The sequence below is a fragment of the Arvicanthis niloticus genome, chromosome 4 (genome assembly GCF_011762505.2).
Source record: "Arvicanthis niloticus isolate mArvNil1 chromosome 4, mArvNil1.pat.X, whole genome shotgun sequence".
Classification (NCBI taxonomy): Eukaryota; Metazoa; Chordata; class Mammalia; order Rodentia; family Muridae; genus Arvicanthis; species Arvicanthis niloticus.
Genome location: NC_047661.1, coordinates 4395252 through 4412676, shown reverse-complemented (window position 1 = coordinate 4412676; position 17425 = coordinate 4395252). Strand labels below are relative to the sequence as shown.

The following is a 17425-nucleotide window of genomic DNA, read 5'->3' as shown; positions in this document are numbered from 1 at the left end:
GCAGTACAGTTTGAGGTCAAGGATGGTGATTCCTCCAGAAGTTCTTTTTATTATTGAGAATAGTTCTCGCTATCCTGGGGTTTTTGTTATTCCAAATGAATTTGAGGATTGCTCATTCTATCTCTGTGAAGAATTGAGTGGAAATTTTGATGGGGATTGCATTGAATATGTAGATTGCTTTTGGCAAGATGGCCATTTTTACTATATTAATTCTGCCAATCCAGGAGCATGGGAGATCTTTCCATCTTCTGAGATCTTCTTTGATTTCTTTCTTCATAGACTTGAAGTTCTTGTCATACAGATCTTTCACTTGCTTGGTTAAATTCACTCCAAGATATTTTATTTTATTTGTGGCTATTGTGAAGGTTATCATTTCCCTAATTTCTTTCTCAGCCTGTTTATCCTTTGAGTAGAGGAAGGCTACTGATTTGTTTGAGTTGATTTCATATCCAGCCACATTACTAAAGTTGTATATCAGGTTTAGGAGTTCTCTGGTGGACGTTTTAGGGTCACTTATGTATACTATCATATCATCTGCAAATAGTGAAAATTTGACTTCTTCCTTTCCTATTTGTATCCATTTGACTTCCTTTTGTTGTCTAACTGCTCTAGGTAAGACTTCCAGTACTATATTAAATGGGTAAGGTGAGAGTGGGCACATGGGATTATTTCAATCTTTTGTATCTGTTGAGGCCCATTTTGTGACCAATTATATGGTCTGTTTTGGAGAAGGTGCTGAGAAGAAGGTATATTCTTTTGTTTTAGGATGAAATGTCTTATAGATGTCAGTTAAGTCCAATTGGTTCATAACTTCTGTTAGTTTCATTGTGTCTCGGTTTAGTTTCTGTTTCCCTGATCTGCCCATAGCTGAAAGTGGGGTGTTGAAATCTTCCACTATTATTCTGTGATGTGCAATGTATGCTTTAAGCTTTAGCAAAGTTTCTTTTATGTATATGGTCGCCCTTGCATTTGGGGCAGAGATGTTCAGAATTGAGAGTTCCTCTTGGTACATTTTTCCTTTGATGAATATGAAGTGTCCTTCTTTATCTTTTTTGATTACTTTTGGTTGAAAAACGATTTTATTTGATATTAGAATCTCTACTCCTGCTTGTTTCTTGGGACCATTTGCTTGGAAGATTGTTTTCAACCCTTTACTCTGAGGTAGTGTCTGTCTTTTTCACAAAGGTGCATTTCCTGTATACAGCAAAATGTTGGGTCCTCTTTATGTCACCAGTCTGATAGTCTATGTCTTTTTATTGGAGAATTGAGTCCATTGATATTAAGAGATATTAAGGAAAAATGAATGTTGTTTCTTGTTTTTTTTTTTTTTATTGGTAGTGGAGATATGTTTGTATAGTTACCTTCTTTTAGGGTTGTTGGAAGATTACTTTCTTGCTTTTTCTAGATTGTAGTTTTGCTCCTTTTGTTGGAGTTTTCCACCAATTATCCTTTGAAGTGCTGGATTTGTGGTAAGATATTGTGTAAATTTGTATTTCTCATGGAATATTTTGGTTTCTCCAACAATATTGATTGAGAGTTTTGCTTGGTATAGTAGTTTGGGCTGGCATTTTTTTTCTCTTAGGGCCTGTACGATATCATTCCAAGATCTTTTGTCTTTTATAGTCTCTGGTGAGAAATCTGGTGTAATTCTTATAGGTCTGCCTTTATATGTTACTTTGCCTTTTTCTCTTACTGTTTTTAGTATCTTCTCTCTGTTTTGCATATTTGATGTTTTGATTATTATGTGACAGGAGGTATTTCTTTTTTGGTCTAGTCTATTTGTTGTTCTGTAGGCTTCTTGTATATTTAAGGACATCTCTTTCTTTAGGTTAGGGAAGTTTTCTTCTATAATTTTGTTGAAGATATTTACTGGCCCTTTAAGTTGGGTGTCTTCACCTTCATCTATACCTATTATCCTTAGGTTTGGTCTTTTCATTGTGTCCTGGATTTTCTGGATGTTTTGTGTTAGAAGCTTTTTACATTTCACATTTTCTTTGACTGTTGTGTCTATGTTTTTCATGGTATCTTCTGCGCATGAGACTCTGTCTTCTATCTCTTTTATTCTGTTTGTGATGCTTGCGTCTATGACTCCTGATCTTTTTCCTTGGTTTTCTATCTCCAGGGTAGTCTCCCTTTGTGATTTCTTTATTGTTTTCACTTCCATTTTTAGATCTTGGATGGTTTTGTGTAATTCCTTCACCTGTTTGGTTGCATTTTCTTGCAATTCGTTAAGGGATTTTTGTGTTTCCTCTTTAAGGATTTCTATTTGTCTACCAGTGTTCTCCTTAAGTTCTTTGAGGGTGTTATTTATGTCTTTCTTAAAGTCCCCTATCATTGTCATGAGAAGTTATTTTAATTCTGAATCCTGCTTTTCTGGTGTGATGGGGTGTTCAGGGCTTGCTCTGATGGGGGAACTGGGTTCTGATGATGCCATGTAACTTTGGATTCTGTTGTTTACATTCTTGTGCTTGCCTTTCACCATCTGGTTGACTCTAGTGCTGCCTGTACTTGCTGTCTCTGACTGAAGCTTGCCTTTCCAGTTATCTTGCTTGTGTCTGATCTCCTAGGGGTCCAGATGTCTCTGTGATCTTCTCCAGCTGCAATGAGTACAGTGGTACCTCTAGGATGCCTCAGGATATTTTGCCTCCAAGGTAGCAGACCAGCTAGGTTTCTGCTGTTCTGGGTGCAGTGTCACCTCTAGGATGTCTCATGATAGGGTGCCCACTGAGCTGAGTGCAGTGGCTCCTCTAGGATATCTCAGGGTATGTTGTCTGATGTTCTGAGTTCAGTTGTTGCTCTGCGGCTCTGGATTGAGTGAACCTTCCAGAATGTTTCTGGTGGAATCCAGGGTCCACACAAGAGCAGACCGGGCAGAGGTCGGCTCCAGGCCTCAGATCTGGGAGAGGGGCTTAAGGGGAGTGCTATTCCACAGGGGCGAGGTTTGGGTATCTGCTGGAATCTGAGGGCTCCTGGCACCCAGCTATGGGCTTAGGGTAGTGTGTGGGATCCGTGGAGCCTCCAGGATGTCTCCGGCGGAATCCAGGGTCTACACAAGAGCGGACTGGGCAGAGGTCTGCTCTCATGTGTCATTTTTTTATCCTTTTCCTCTTTTAATTTTTCTCCAAAAATGAAAGTGACTGTGAATCTTATTTCACCTAATAAATATTGCTATTTACTGGATTCTATAGATTAGTCTAGCTTTGAGCTGATGGAGATATACGTGCCTCTGTCACCCACTTACTAGGGCAAAAGGCATGTGCTACTACACTTGGCACTTATAATATTTTAGCTTTTAGATTTTTTAAAAATGTATTTCCTCTTTGGTAGTTTCATATATGAATACACTGCATTCAGACCACATTTATCATTGCCTTTCTCCTCCAACTCCTCTCAGCTACTCTCTCTCTCTCTCCTATATCATGTCTTTTTCTTTTCCTCCTTTCTCTTTCTCCTCTTTCTTCTCTTCCTCCCCTTTTGTCTTCTTTCCTACTCCTCTTCCTCTTCTTTCTCCTCTAATAACTCCTCCTCCTGTCCCTCTTTCATTTTTGTGATACACATAGTCAAATTTGTGATGTCTATATGTATAAGAGTGTAGAATATCATCCATTGGAACATGAGCAACCAAGCATGGATCATGCATGCAACTAAAGGAAACTAACTTTCTCTTCTACAGTGGTCATCAACTTCCAATAGCTCCATGGCTAGAGTGGGTCTTCATAATCCCTTGTTTTGGAGTGCTGAATTACTTGAACTTGATGGTATCATTAATACCCGATTGTTGATCATAGGTAATAGGAAATTCAAATTGTTACTGATCTGGTAAATTTCTCCCTGCCTGTTAACTTTCATATTCAGAAAGACACTTGGCAGGCTGCTATGGAGAAGAGCCATCAACAGTCTTGTCCAGCTTTAAACTCTGTGAGCCACAATAATAACAGGATTGGCCAGATATACTTCTTGGTACAAGAGTGGTGTAAATGTGATGGGGATAGCTAATATCTTACTAATTAGATGCAATTCCTACACTCCATAAGAGAGAATTAATGCCTGGTATTATAAGTCTGTCCAAGCACCCATGTTTTGGGGAATCTTTAGCCCCACTATTGTATTTTGTTAAATGGACAGAGTATTAAACTGTCTAGAAATTAAACTGTCTTATAAATACTTATACTTGTTTTCAAAGGCTGGTGCAATATTTATCCTTTATCAGAAAAGCATATTTATAAAGCAGATGGAGATTGATATTGAGACTTGTAACTTCACAAAGGACATGGTATAAGTGACTGAAATTATTAGCCTTAAATAAGTGATCTACATCCCATCTTCCAACATCACAAAGTCAAGGGAATATAATGAAAGATGGGGAGTGAATATTACATAAAACCAGTGGTTGAAGAAGATTGATAAGAAATAATATTTTCTGTCCATGACAGGAGATTGCAATAAACTCATAGAAAATATGTTAAAGTATAGAAAATCAAAGAGAACAATCTAAATTACAGTAAATTTTCATAAATAAACACACAAATATAATTTTTTACAGATTTTTTTCAACATGTTTCTGTAATAAATGTTACTTCCTTATATTTTAGAAGATACACAATTTGATAAAATTTTACTTACATACAGCATACATATTTTATGTATTATTAAACAATCAAAATATGGCACTTAATGCTCCAAATTACTATATTTTACTATTTTCATTTAATTTGCTCCATATCACTGGGCATTCTAAAATTTTATCACAATAACAGTTTTTTAATTGATATCCTTTTATTCTTTAAAGATTGAAAGAGACATATATTGAATCTGTGATTGATTACATGTGTTAGGCATGCACCACTACTGCACACAGCTTACTTTCATCCCATCAGGTGTCTACCTCACTCTTATACTTTTTAAGTTTTACATATATCAGTAAAGTTTCTTCTACCATTTACAGTATTAGTAGAACAAAATAAAAACCCTTTTTTGTATGTCTTTTTTATTTACATTCACCATCCTTTCATATCTCATCAGTAAATAAAGTTGGTCAAAATCTATTCTGATGCTTACATCTACATGGCTATCATTGTCAACCTGTATAAACATACTATGCTCTTGTTTTTCGTAAATAGTACAAACTTCCTAGCCACTCACCCACATACATCCAGCAACTCAGTTCCAAAGGTAACTTCTCCCAGTAGTCTTCTCTCCACCTGACAACTAGAGAGATCTTAGTAGTCAAAAGGGTGTGACAGTTCTCTCTTTAATTTTCCTATCATACCTCGATGCTGTAAAACCTTCTGCCTGCCTGACCAGATTCCTTTGCTCCTACTTATTTTCTTTCTGCATCATGTTTTCCACACCTGCCTCTGTTCCCTGGTTAACGTGGAATAGCTCTTGAATTTCCCTAGTATATGCTCTTACCTTAGCCTTTGGCAATAATTTTCTTTTGGTTAGTCAAGTTCTTACGCTTCATTCACAAATATACTTCTAAAGTCCTCATCATATTCTTGGTCTCAGTCTCTAGTACTCTTTATAGTTTTCATGATACTACATCCTACAAGAAATTATATCATATGTGCACATTTTGTTCAATTGCTCATGATGTCCAATATAACATGTTTCACCTACTTACTAAATTTGTCTTGGTAACCAAATTTTAATTATTGAATTAAAAAATTTATTTAATAACTAATTTTTTCCTCTATAAACTTTATATTCCCTTCTCTGGAAGATCATACAAACTTACACAGTCATAGCTTCTAAATAGTGCTCTATCAAAATATATGCATTTAGATTCACACAAATGGTTAAAATACATCAATCGAATAGTGGTCAGGCTTAGAATATTCATTCTATTCTTTTATTTTTTTGTTTTAATTTATTATTTATAAGGTTAATTTTACCACAAATAGTGGGTTATAGCTATCAACTAGGGCTTTGTTGGCTACATTCTGTCAAGGGAGTTATAACCAAAATAAGTATTTATATGTGTATCTGTGTAGAAATAAGAGGGTACTTCTATATTGAAAAGTATTAATATTAAATATTAAGTTTGTTTTATTGTATATTAAGTTATAAAATATAAATTGAGCAAAATATTTTCTAGAATTTACATCTTTGTCTTTTTGTTTTTGTTTTGGGGTTTGAATATTGATTTATTGATTGATTGATTGATTGATAGTTTCTCTTTATGTCATTATGAAGCTCAAGAAACTGACTTGTACTTATTATGTAGCCTAGACCAGACCTAAGTCCATAGCAATCCTCCCTCAGCCACCCTAAATTTGGAATTAATAACCGTGTTCTACCATACCTGGAGACAATTTTGTTCTTCTATTCAACTATCAATTTCAAATAAAATATTACCTTGGCCTTGAGAGAGATTTTTATTTTTAAAAACTAACCCAGCCATAAAAATTAGATAATGTACTAAAAATTAACTAAAATAAAAGTAACTGAAACAAATATGGGTAGGCAAGGAAAATGTTTTAAAATTAAACATTGTTTATGTCATTAATAAAATATATGTAAAAAATACCTCAAAAGCATATTTTAGCTGCGAAATTTTTCTTTAAATTGTGATTATAGTTGTGTTGTACAGGAAGGCAGACCTAGAATACAGAAGTAGGTTCTCTACCCTGTGAACTAGTCACTGGATTTGAAGTCTTGCGGAATGAAAGATTCATATGTAGGGCTCTGTGATATAGTGATGCTGTTGAAAGAGAGGCAGAAAAGTTAGAATAAGGTCAGGGGTTTACTTCTGTTTTGTTGTTTTCAAACCTGTAAATTTCACCATGATTTGTTGTGTTCATTCATCTTGTTGCATTTTCATGCAGAACACTGGGGAACAGCAAAGAGAATTTTATTTATATAAATTAATGTGCTAATTAGCTGCTGTCTCACAGCTCTTGGAAAATTGCCATTTCATTTTATTACACATTAATGGTTGTGTCTCCTAAACCAAGAATGCCTTTGAAAATGAAGAAATAATTCCACTAAAATGTTTTTGCTACCCCAAAGGGAAATGTTAAATATAGAGGGTGCATGCTCAATTCTGAATGTCCCTGAGTAGCCTATATTTTATTGTATTTACTTTTGGTCTAACATCCCCTCTTTAAACACTAGAATTCTATACAGTTTTACCTCTTGCACATTGTAGCTAATAATTTTGTTTTTTATAAAATGCTTTATACAAATGTATGTATTGCAACATATCTAGAATGAATATTATGCATCAAGCAATGTATAAATCACACACACATTCACAAACATACTCTCTCTCTCTCTCTCTCTCTCTCTCTCTCTCTCTCTCTCTCTCTCTCTCTCTTTCTCAGATATTTCAGGCCAAGATAACTTAAATTGAATGTGTCATTCTCTTAAAGAATTGACTATTGTAGCATTCATGAACTAATTACCTCCTTCATGCCTCAAAATATTTTAGAAAGAAATGAAAAATGCTCAGATTCTTGAAAACCTTCTGAGTTTCTCTAAATTTAGAGTACAGAGGCATGAGATTTTTTTCAACATCTCTTTCACATACCAACAGCAAATTTCAACTAGCTGATGTGGTAGAATAAGTGTCATGTTGAACGGACACCTCACACTGACACAGTCTGTCTTTGTCCATCCTATTTCTATGACATTGGAAGATTTGGATTTTGCTTTAAGTCTTAGATGACTTTTCCAAAATTTATATGGGTAGTATTTCTTTCCTTTCTTTCCCCCTTGTAGTACCTAGGATAAAGCCATGTGCTCCTGCTTATTATTCAAGCAATCTGATAAGATACATGCAAACTTTAGTACTATTCTTTTCTTATTTTTCCAGCTACTACTTTTTTAAAGTATTTGAGCATTTTATCATGAGAACATTGCAATCTGTATCATTTCCATAAACACCTTCTTTCCAAGTATATGTATGTATATGTGTATGTATGTACATTAATTTGTTACACAAAAACACACACACAAATTATTGAATCCAATTAGTGTTGCCTTTGTTTACAGTTGGCCACTTATGACTCGGGCTTTGTCTCTGAAAAAAAAGAAAGAGAAATGTACTCTTTTTTTCATTTACAAACATTATCTATCTACAGCTCTTCATGTACTGTGGGATCTTGAAACAATTCCTCACATTTGTGTTGGCATGTCGATGGTGTGTTTGTGGATCTTATGTGAGAAATCATATTGTTGAGAACTCATGAGTGTAGTAATGCTGCCATGTCCAGAAGACACTATCATGCAACACTATCCCTAGAGATGTTCCCTGGTAACATACATTTAGAATAAGGGTTATGTTATCAATGTCTTATTTGGGGCTAGGTAGAAACCATTCTATAAGTACTCTTGTTTGTACTTATAGACACACCTTATCAAAGATGCTTATTTTTGCTGCAGATGGAGGTCATTAGAAAGATTCTTAACCCATAAAAATAAATGATGGCAACAGCACTGTCATGATATTATAAGAGGGCTCACATGTGACTAGAGGGCTGTGCCCTGCTCTTCTATGTGCAGATGTGTTGATGCCTACTTTGAAAAAAAAATCTGTATCTTTTTCATGTCAGAGAAGTCAAAGATGTGTTGCAAAATTTCATCTTTTTAGCTCTTTCCAAGGACCATTTGGTTTCATGATTCTGACATTTCTTTTTTTTCCCAGGGAAGCTATAAAATTATAAAATCCATCTCTAGTAATTTATATTTTACCAATTACAAGTTTATTTTGTTTTGTATGAAAAATAATAATTTAAAAAGTTGTCCACAATTACGAAAGTGAATGAGGTTCTCAAGAACTGTTAAATATAATAAATTGGAGGGTTAACACAAATCTTTAATTCTTGTAATTTTTATGTTAGACCACTCTAGTATGAGATTAATAGTCTTCAGTTAATAATTCTTATGTGCAGGTTGCAGTATAATATCCTAGGACTATTTTTCAGGGTAAAAACTTAAAGACGTCTCTACAGAAATAAAAAGTGTTAGCCTAGCAGCATTTCAAAAGCCACCACATACATTATTCTCTGAAAATCTTTTCTCTAAAAGCCTACTGAATGAGAACTGTTTGAAAACATCAACATTAGGTTACTAGACAATGAATTTACATCTTGAATTATTCTATTAGATTCTAACTTTGGCATAGTATAACCCTTTTGCTGAAATATTTATAATTGCCTAGTAACATGCAGAATAAACAATTTATTCCTATTATGCTATATGCATGTTTTGATACAGAAAATAAGAACTGTTAATGACTGTACACTAATAATATTGTGGAATGTTCCCAGTTTGTCATACGGTGAGTTACAGAGATTTTTATCAAGCCTTGGCTATCCAGATATTCTTATGAAAAGTGGATGTGAAGGTATTATTTATATAACCTTGCAGAACTGCTTAATTCTATTGTTCCCGTGATGGATCTGCAGGGCAATGCAGTCCAAAGCCTTCAGGCAATGCATGAATTGAGTACTTGCTATTTGTGTATCATGTTGTTCCTGAGGAGTCTAATTTGTCAATGATTTAGTAAATACAACCTTCATGACTATGGTAGTATTTTCTCTTTGGTTTTGCGTAATGGATTTTGAAGGAGAGTCATTTTAAAATAAATGACTTACCACTGTCATTTATTTTAAAAACTGATAAAAATTCCCAAGTTAAATTTTTGATTTGAAAATATGGTAAAAAAACAAAAAAGAGATTTTTGGCAGTAAGGTCACTGAGGTTGAAGAGAAGAAAATAATCTTAACTAAATGTGTGGATCACAATTATGGCAAGAGTAATATTTACAATAATTTTATATTCTCAGGCAGGAAAACTTGCTAACAGAAAATGATTTTTTTTAATTAGAAATCTTATTATAGTGGATGTTTCTACAAACCTGAGTAAAATATCAAAAAGCAAAGTCCTCAGTACAAGTCAGAAGAGTGTTAATTTAATGAACCAGTATTAGAAATGTTCATGTAGGATATTACTTGCCACATTTTAATTGGAAAAGTTTCATTAAGAAAAACTTATGTTAATGTAAACAATACAAACAGAATTGTAAGTAAGGGAAAATGCAGCGTGTACTCTGAGATGCTGGTGCTTTTTATTTCCTTTTCTATCTTGTATATTACTTCGTTTATTTACATTTCAAATGGTGTCCCCCTTCCCAGTCTCCCGTAATGAGAGGCTTTGACAGCACCCAGTGCTTTTTTATGGGCCATCCCTAGAGCAGTTATCCACTTTTGTGGCTATTTCTGTTTCCATGAACCACATAACTGTTATATGATGGGAATCTAATCTATGCTGACTATGAATACCATAGCTATTGTCATCTTACTACAGACACAAAATGTTCCAGACAACTTCCAATCACTTCTAGTTTAGTACTATTAACATTAACCCAATTTTAGTGCTGACTTTTTCAAAAGTCACTGGTGGAGAAAGAGGTATATTTGAGTCACTAAATAATAAATAAATAAATAAATAAATAAATAAATAAATAAATAAATACTGCATAAATTTCAGACTTCTTCAGATAATAATCAAAATTGAGTTGTTAGATACAAGTATACCCAAGAAAAGGTTTCTCCCCAGCTATTGATGTTACAGGGTAGGTGGCCTGAGGTGTCCTTCCCTCTTCTTCTGCTGATGAATTCTAGAGCCAGAACTTGAACAAAGTAGTTCATTTTCTTGATTCTTAATTTTCTTTCATAGAGAACATAAGGTTAAGCTGAATTATTGAGGAATTACTTCTTGCTGTGAATAAAAAAAAAAAAACATGTATTGATCCATAGAAGTTTATAACACTAGCAAATGGTTGGAGAAAACACATCAGAAGCAAGGGAAACACTTGTAGCTTTCTGAGCCTTAGATCTAATAAAAGTGTCTGAGATGCTTTTCATGCACTAAGATTCTAAGGGGATATAATGACACCTATTCTACTATGCATTCCCACAGCAATTTTATTAAGGTTATTTGTAAATAAAATTTGAAGATTTCTATTTAAGCAAAGGAAAGCAAGAGGGAATTCAAAGAGGTATTGAATTTTCCATGCACATACCATACCAAGTAGCAACAGCTATAGCAAAAATCACTCTAGGTGGAGGTAAAAGGGGTTTGTCATCTGCTTGTTCAAACACTATCCATGACAATTTTTCATCAGATGCTTTGTCAGATGGTTTTAATTATGCCTTACCATTTATGGTTAAGTGTTTCAGTAGATAAAAGTGCTGGATTCATATATCACTTTGGTCTTTTCTTTTTCTTCCTTGCTTTTTCCTCCCTCCCTCCCTCTCCTGCTTTCTACTTCCCTTCCTCCTTCCCTCACTCCCTCCCTTCCTCTCTCCTTCTCTCCCTCCTCTCTCTCTCCACTTCTTGCTTCCTCCCTCTTTCACTTTCACTTTTTCTTTCTTTCTTTCTTTCTTTCGTTCTTTCTTTCTTTCTTTCTTTCTGTCTTTCTTTCCTTTCTCTCTTCTCTCTCTCTTCTCTCTCTATCCCTCTCCTTTGTGTGTTAGTGTGTGTATATGTGTGTGTATGTGCATGTATACATTAAAGCAGGCCATGGCCTGTGGGTGTGTGTGTCTGTGCGCATGTGCACATGAATGCATGATGTGGTCTGTGTGGAAATCAGAGGAAAACTTAAAGGAGTTAGTTTTCTTCTCTGTTCTGTGGGACCAGGAATTCACTTCAGGCCATTAGGCCTGACAATAAGCAATATTATTTTGCCCTCTACCTTGCCCTTTATATATTATTTTGTATACATATTATATATCAATAAGGTATATAGCATATAATTATATTATGGAAAATTGTAATTTATACTAATGATACATGCTGGTAAATGAACATTATTGAATTTCATTTATTTTTCTCTTCCCAAGTGTTGAAATATATTTACTCTACTATATTATAAGGAGTATGAGCAAATTATTCTCGGAAGATAAAATGTTTTCAATTCCCATTTTCTAGAATTATAAATATGAATACACAAAGTATTATATTTTGCAATTATTTTGCTTAACAATTTAAATTAGGCTGATTAAATACAGACAAAATTGTGTGTGTGTTGTACATATGAATGTGTGGTGGATGTGCTTCTTCTCTATGTACCAGGAGTCTAGAAGAGGTTGTCAGGTATACTGCTCTGTCACCTCTTCCTTAATCTCTTGAGGTGGGTCTCTTACTGAACCTGTAAATAGGCTGGCAGGCAGGAAGGCCCATGGACTCCCCTGCCTCCATGCTGTAGAGCAGAGAGTTTATAGGTGTATGAATATGCCCACATGGCTTTTCTACCAGAGCTGGGGATTCAATGCAGTGTCTCCCACTAGCACAGAAAGTGTTTCTATCCATAGATCCATCTTCCTAGCCCCATAATTTTTTACTAGCATTTATTAATTATGAAAATTAGTATACTTTATTATAATATTTCATGAGTTTGTTAGAAATAGGTATTGTCTATAGAAGGAACATAACCAAATTGGCTTATATTTAAACATTTTAAACAAAATATTCAATGATTACCTATTTAAAAATATAACTTAAGGGGAGTGTTTGATTTCTGGCATGTATAATGTTGGCTTTTTAAGTTATAGTCATGTTAATATAATAAGTGGGCATTGATCAAAAACCTACTAGGAAAGTTGTTGGGCAACTATTTTTATCAATTGGGAAAGTTTTTGAGATGCAGATAACAGGTAAAGATTGACATTCTTTTATATTAAAGATTGCTTTGGTTTTAAAAATAAAAAGATATATTCAAAATCAAGTCCTATATACAAATTGTTAACCCAAACTGGATATGCAATTTGGCGATGTCTAAACCTGTAGTACTATGGTAATAAAATTGACATTTTTATATGATTAATGGGTAAAACAACCACAGAAAGTGCTGCATAGGCAAAACCCAGTGAACTAGAACAAGTGTAAAACCTCTCTGTTTAGCAGGAAAATTTGTGACTGGCAAGGTCTAAGACAAAGTGTTCTACTGCTCTGTTTTCCAAATGTGCAGCACAGTTTTTTGTTTGTTTTTTTCTTTTAAGATCCAAATGTAATGAAAGGATACAAAGCATTGCTATGAAATAATAAGTTCATCCACTTAAAATTAGAAAATGAACACGCATACATGCAAATGAACATTGTCTTTCAATCAAGCTGTGTTATAGCCTGACACATACAGATCATGATATTCTTCCTCCTCAAAGGTTGTTTAAAAACCAACTCTGATCATGAATCACATATGAAAGATTGGGCAACTTACATCTCCTAGCTTCTTAATATCTTTCTTTTCTCCTTTTCTTATTTTAAACCCAAACAATATGGATTAGAATTGCATAACTATAAACTCTTTCTGTGATAAATTGAAATCATTGAAGATTTGAAAAGAAGACTGTATCATGAAGGACATTTGAAAGAAAGAATGGTCACACAGGTATAATGCATATGGACTGATGAGAGTACTGATTTAAAAATCTAAGTTTTGGTTTATTTCTTAGACTGACAACATTATCTTAAATATAATTACATTTTAGATATTATAATCATATTATATATAATATATAATATATATATATTATATATATATATGTATGTAAAACTATGTAAAACTGATCATCAACAAACAGGTCTATATCAGTGAAACTGTTTTTGGCATTTTAGAAAAAATGGCTAAGTCAAAAAGAGTTATCAATAAACTGATTTAAAAGAACTAAGCATTTTTAAAAGATTCATTTTTATATATAATTAACATATAAATTGTCTTTAAAAAGTAAAGGTTTAATCCTGTAAACAGAAACATGAAAAAAAAAAAAAACCAGCATCCCAGGTATTTTTTTTTCAATGTCTGTGATTAGTTGTATGAATACAGGAGGATGATAGTGATTGGTTGTTTGAATATGGAAGAGGGACAATAGTAGAAACCTTAAATTATCTAGAAAATGAAATTTTACTTTCTGGTACAAACTAAATTGGAAAAAAATAATCTTTCTTTGCACCTCAAAGAATCTACAGTGAAACACCCCTTGTTTCCAATCTTCTTCAAACCTATTAATATTTATTCCTTTGCAATTTGCAGTTAAAAAAGAGAAATATATTTTCAGTGATTGAAGAATGGATAATATTTCTTACTTTCCAAAATAAAGTTTGTCATAAAACTGATAGTGCAGCTTAGATTCTTTGAAATTTTGCTTACCATTGTTATTTTTCTCTTTATATGTTGGAAAATAAAGATTAAGATTATTGAAATTTTTAATAAATATCAACATAGCCTTTTCATTTATACAAAAATTAACAATGAGACAATCTAATAAGACTGTATCTCAGATCATGTATATTTTCACTGACTTTTTAAAGTAAATCCTGTTTCATTTGCAAGGATGCATGAATATAGACTACAATATTGCTAAATATGTCTCATGCACTTTGCTTTGAAAATAAACTCCAATGAGGAAGTACAATTAATATCACATTTAGGTATTTAACATGCTAATAATGTCATAGTTTGATTCTCCAAAGTAATAGAGCCAAGATTATTTTACAGTTGAAGCATGTTAGAAAATCATTTGACACTTGTTTTTTTCCAAGCGCATATATATTCAATTTTTTTGCATAAGTTTTCCATTGAATATTTTATTTACATTTCAGATGTGATTGACTTTCCCTATTTTTCCCTCCACACAGGAACCCCCTATCCCATCCCCCTCCTCCTGCTTCTATGAGGATATGCCCATACTCACCCACCCACACCCACCTCCCCACCCACAAATTTCCCCACACTGGGGTATCCAGCCTTCATGGGACCAAGGACCTCCTCTCACACCTATGCCCAACAAGGCCCTTCTCCCCTACATATACAGCTGGAGCCTGGGTCCCTCCCTCAGAGTACTCTCAGGCTAGTGGTTCAGACCCTGGGAGTTCTGGTTGATTGGTATTGTTGTTCTGCCCATGGGGCTACAAACCCTTTCAGCTCCTTCAGTCTTCTTTCTCACTCCTCCATTGGAAACCCCATGATCAGTTCAATGGTTAGCTGTGAGCATCTGCCTCTGTATATGTCAGGCTCTGGCAGACCTCTAAAGAGACAACTATATCAGGTTCCTGTCAGCATGCACTTCCTGGAAATCAGAGCTTAAAGATGCCTGTGTGAGCTTAAAATATCTCTTTCATCTGTGATCATTTCTTCTCCTAATTATCCATCATTCTCTGTCTGTCTTCTCTCTGTCTGTCTGTCTGTCTGTCTGTCTCTCTCTCACACACACACAGCAGCTTAGTATATAAGACAAGGTGATATCTTTGAATTATAATCCAGTGTTCTTTGTAGATATCATATGCATAACATGACAGTACATAACAGTATTTGCTAGTAACAAAAGCAAGAAAAAAAGGTCATCATTTAAACCTGAATACTCTTCTTTCTGTGAGGCTGCAACAAACAACACCACAATTTCTCTTATTATAATTATTCCTATTTTTATTACATACTCCAACTGAGGAATGATTTGAAAGCACGATAAGTGAAAAATATATCATTTGTTTCAAATAAGCTACAGAATTATGAAGCAGGAAAAGGAGAAAGTACATAAAAATGAGGTGAGGGTAATTACTATTTTATATACTATTCAGTTTAGAGCTGAATAGTATATAAATAGTATATACATTTACATGGTAAATTTTCTTTTTTACTGAAAACACAATTTGTTTAAAATACAAAGAATTGATGGCCCCACATTTCTATAGTGTGACTTCTGAAGTTTACAATGAAAACACACTTTATTCACACTTTGAAATAATAGTTTCTCCTGGAACAATAGTATAACAAGTTGTTTGCAGTTTACTAAAATAGCTATTTATTTTATTTTATTTTAAAAAGGTCCCTTTTGGCTGCGGCAGACACCTGGCTGGTCTGCTCCCATGAAGACACCATATTCTGAACCTTCCTAGAGCAGCAGGTCAGAACTACACCCCACAACTTTAAGCCCCAAACCTGCAACCCAACCAAGCCTGCCCCTCCGGAATACTACTCCCCTTCTGCCCCTTGTTTGGTACTTTTGGCTGGGGCAGACACATGGGTGGTCTGCTCCAGTGAAGACACCATATCCTGAAACATCTTAGAGCAGTAGTGGAACCACTGCACTTAGAGCAGCAGGATTTCAGGATCCCAGAGGTGGCCCAGGAGTTCTTCCACCCAAAATCTCAGGATCACAGGATCACAGAGACATCTGGACTCTGAGGAGTTCTGACACAAGCAAGATAACTGGAAAGACAGGATTCAGTCAGAGATAATGAGTGATAGAGAGAGATAGTTAGCACTAAAGTTAACTAGATGGCAAAAGGTAAACTCAAGAATATAAGCAACAGAAACCAAAGTTACCTGGCATCATCAGAACCCAGTTCTTCCACCATAGCAAGTCCTGGACACCACATCACACCAGAAAAGCAGGATTCAAAATTGATATCACTTCTCATGAGGATGATAGAGGACTTTAAGAAGGACATAAACAATTCCTTTAAAGAAATACAGGAGAACATGGATAAACAGGTGGAGCCCTTAAAGAAGAAACACAAAAATCCCTTAAAGAATTGAAAGAAAAAAACAACCAAGCAGGTGAAAAAATTAAAGAAAACCATCCAGGATCAAAAAAAATGAAAGTAAAATCAATAAAGAAACCTCAAAGGAAGACTACTCTGGAGATAGAAAACCTAGGAAAGAGATCAGGAGTCATAGATGCAAGCATCACCAACAGAATACAAGAGATAGAAGAGAGAATCTCAGGTGCAGAAGATACCATGAAAAACATTGACACAACTGTCAAAGAAAATGCAAAATGCAAAAAAGCTCCCAACCCAAAACATCCAGGAAATCCAGGACACAATGAGAAAAACAAACCTAAGGATAATAGGTATAGATGAGAGTGAAGATTCCCAACTTAAAGGGCTAGTAAATATCTTCAATAAAATTATAGAATAAAACATTCTTAACCTAAAGAAAGAGACGTCAATGAACATACAAGAAGCCTGCAGAACCCCAAATAGGCTAGACCAGAAAAGAAATTTCTCCCGTCACATAATAATCAAAACATCAAATCTACAAAACAAAGAAAAAGTACTAAAAGCAATAAGGGGAAAAGGTCAAGTAACATATAAAAGCAGACCTATAAGAATTACACCAGACATCTCACCAGAGACTATTAAAGCCAGAAGATCTTGGACTGATATCATATAGACCATAAGGGAACACAAATGCCTGCCAAAAATACTATACTCAGCAAAACTCTCAATCACTATAGATGAGGAAACCAAGATGTTCCATGATAAAACCAAATTTACACAATATCTTCCCACAAATCCAGCCCTACAAAGGATAATAGATGGAAAACTCTAACACAAGGAAGGAAACTACAACCTAGAAAGTAATCTTCCAACACACACAAAAGAAGATAGCTACACAAACATAATTCCAACTCTG

At 34.4% G+C, this 17425-nt stretch overlaps 1 long non-coding RNA gene across 2 annotated transcripts in view; it reads left to right on the top strand.

Annotated features, from left to right (window-relative positions):
* Positions 1-17425, top strand: part of LOC117707673 (uncharacterized) — a 452126-nt gene that overhangs the window by 400131 nt on the left and 34570 nt on the right. For both annotated transcript variants that reach the window (XR_013109711.1, XR_013109712.1), the window contains one exon: positions 15830-15908. This is a non-coding gene — a long non-coding RNA (uncharacterized LOC117707673). The remainder of the gene's footprint in view (positions 1-15829; positions 15909-17425) is intronic.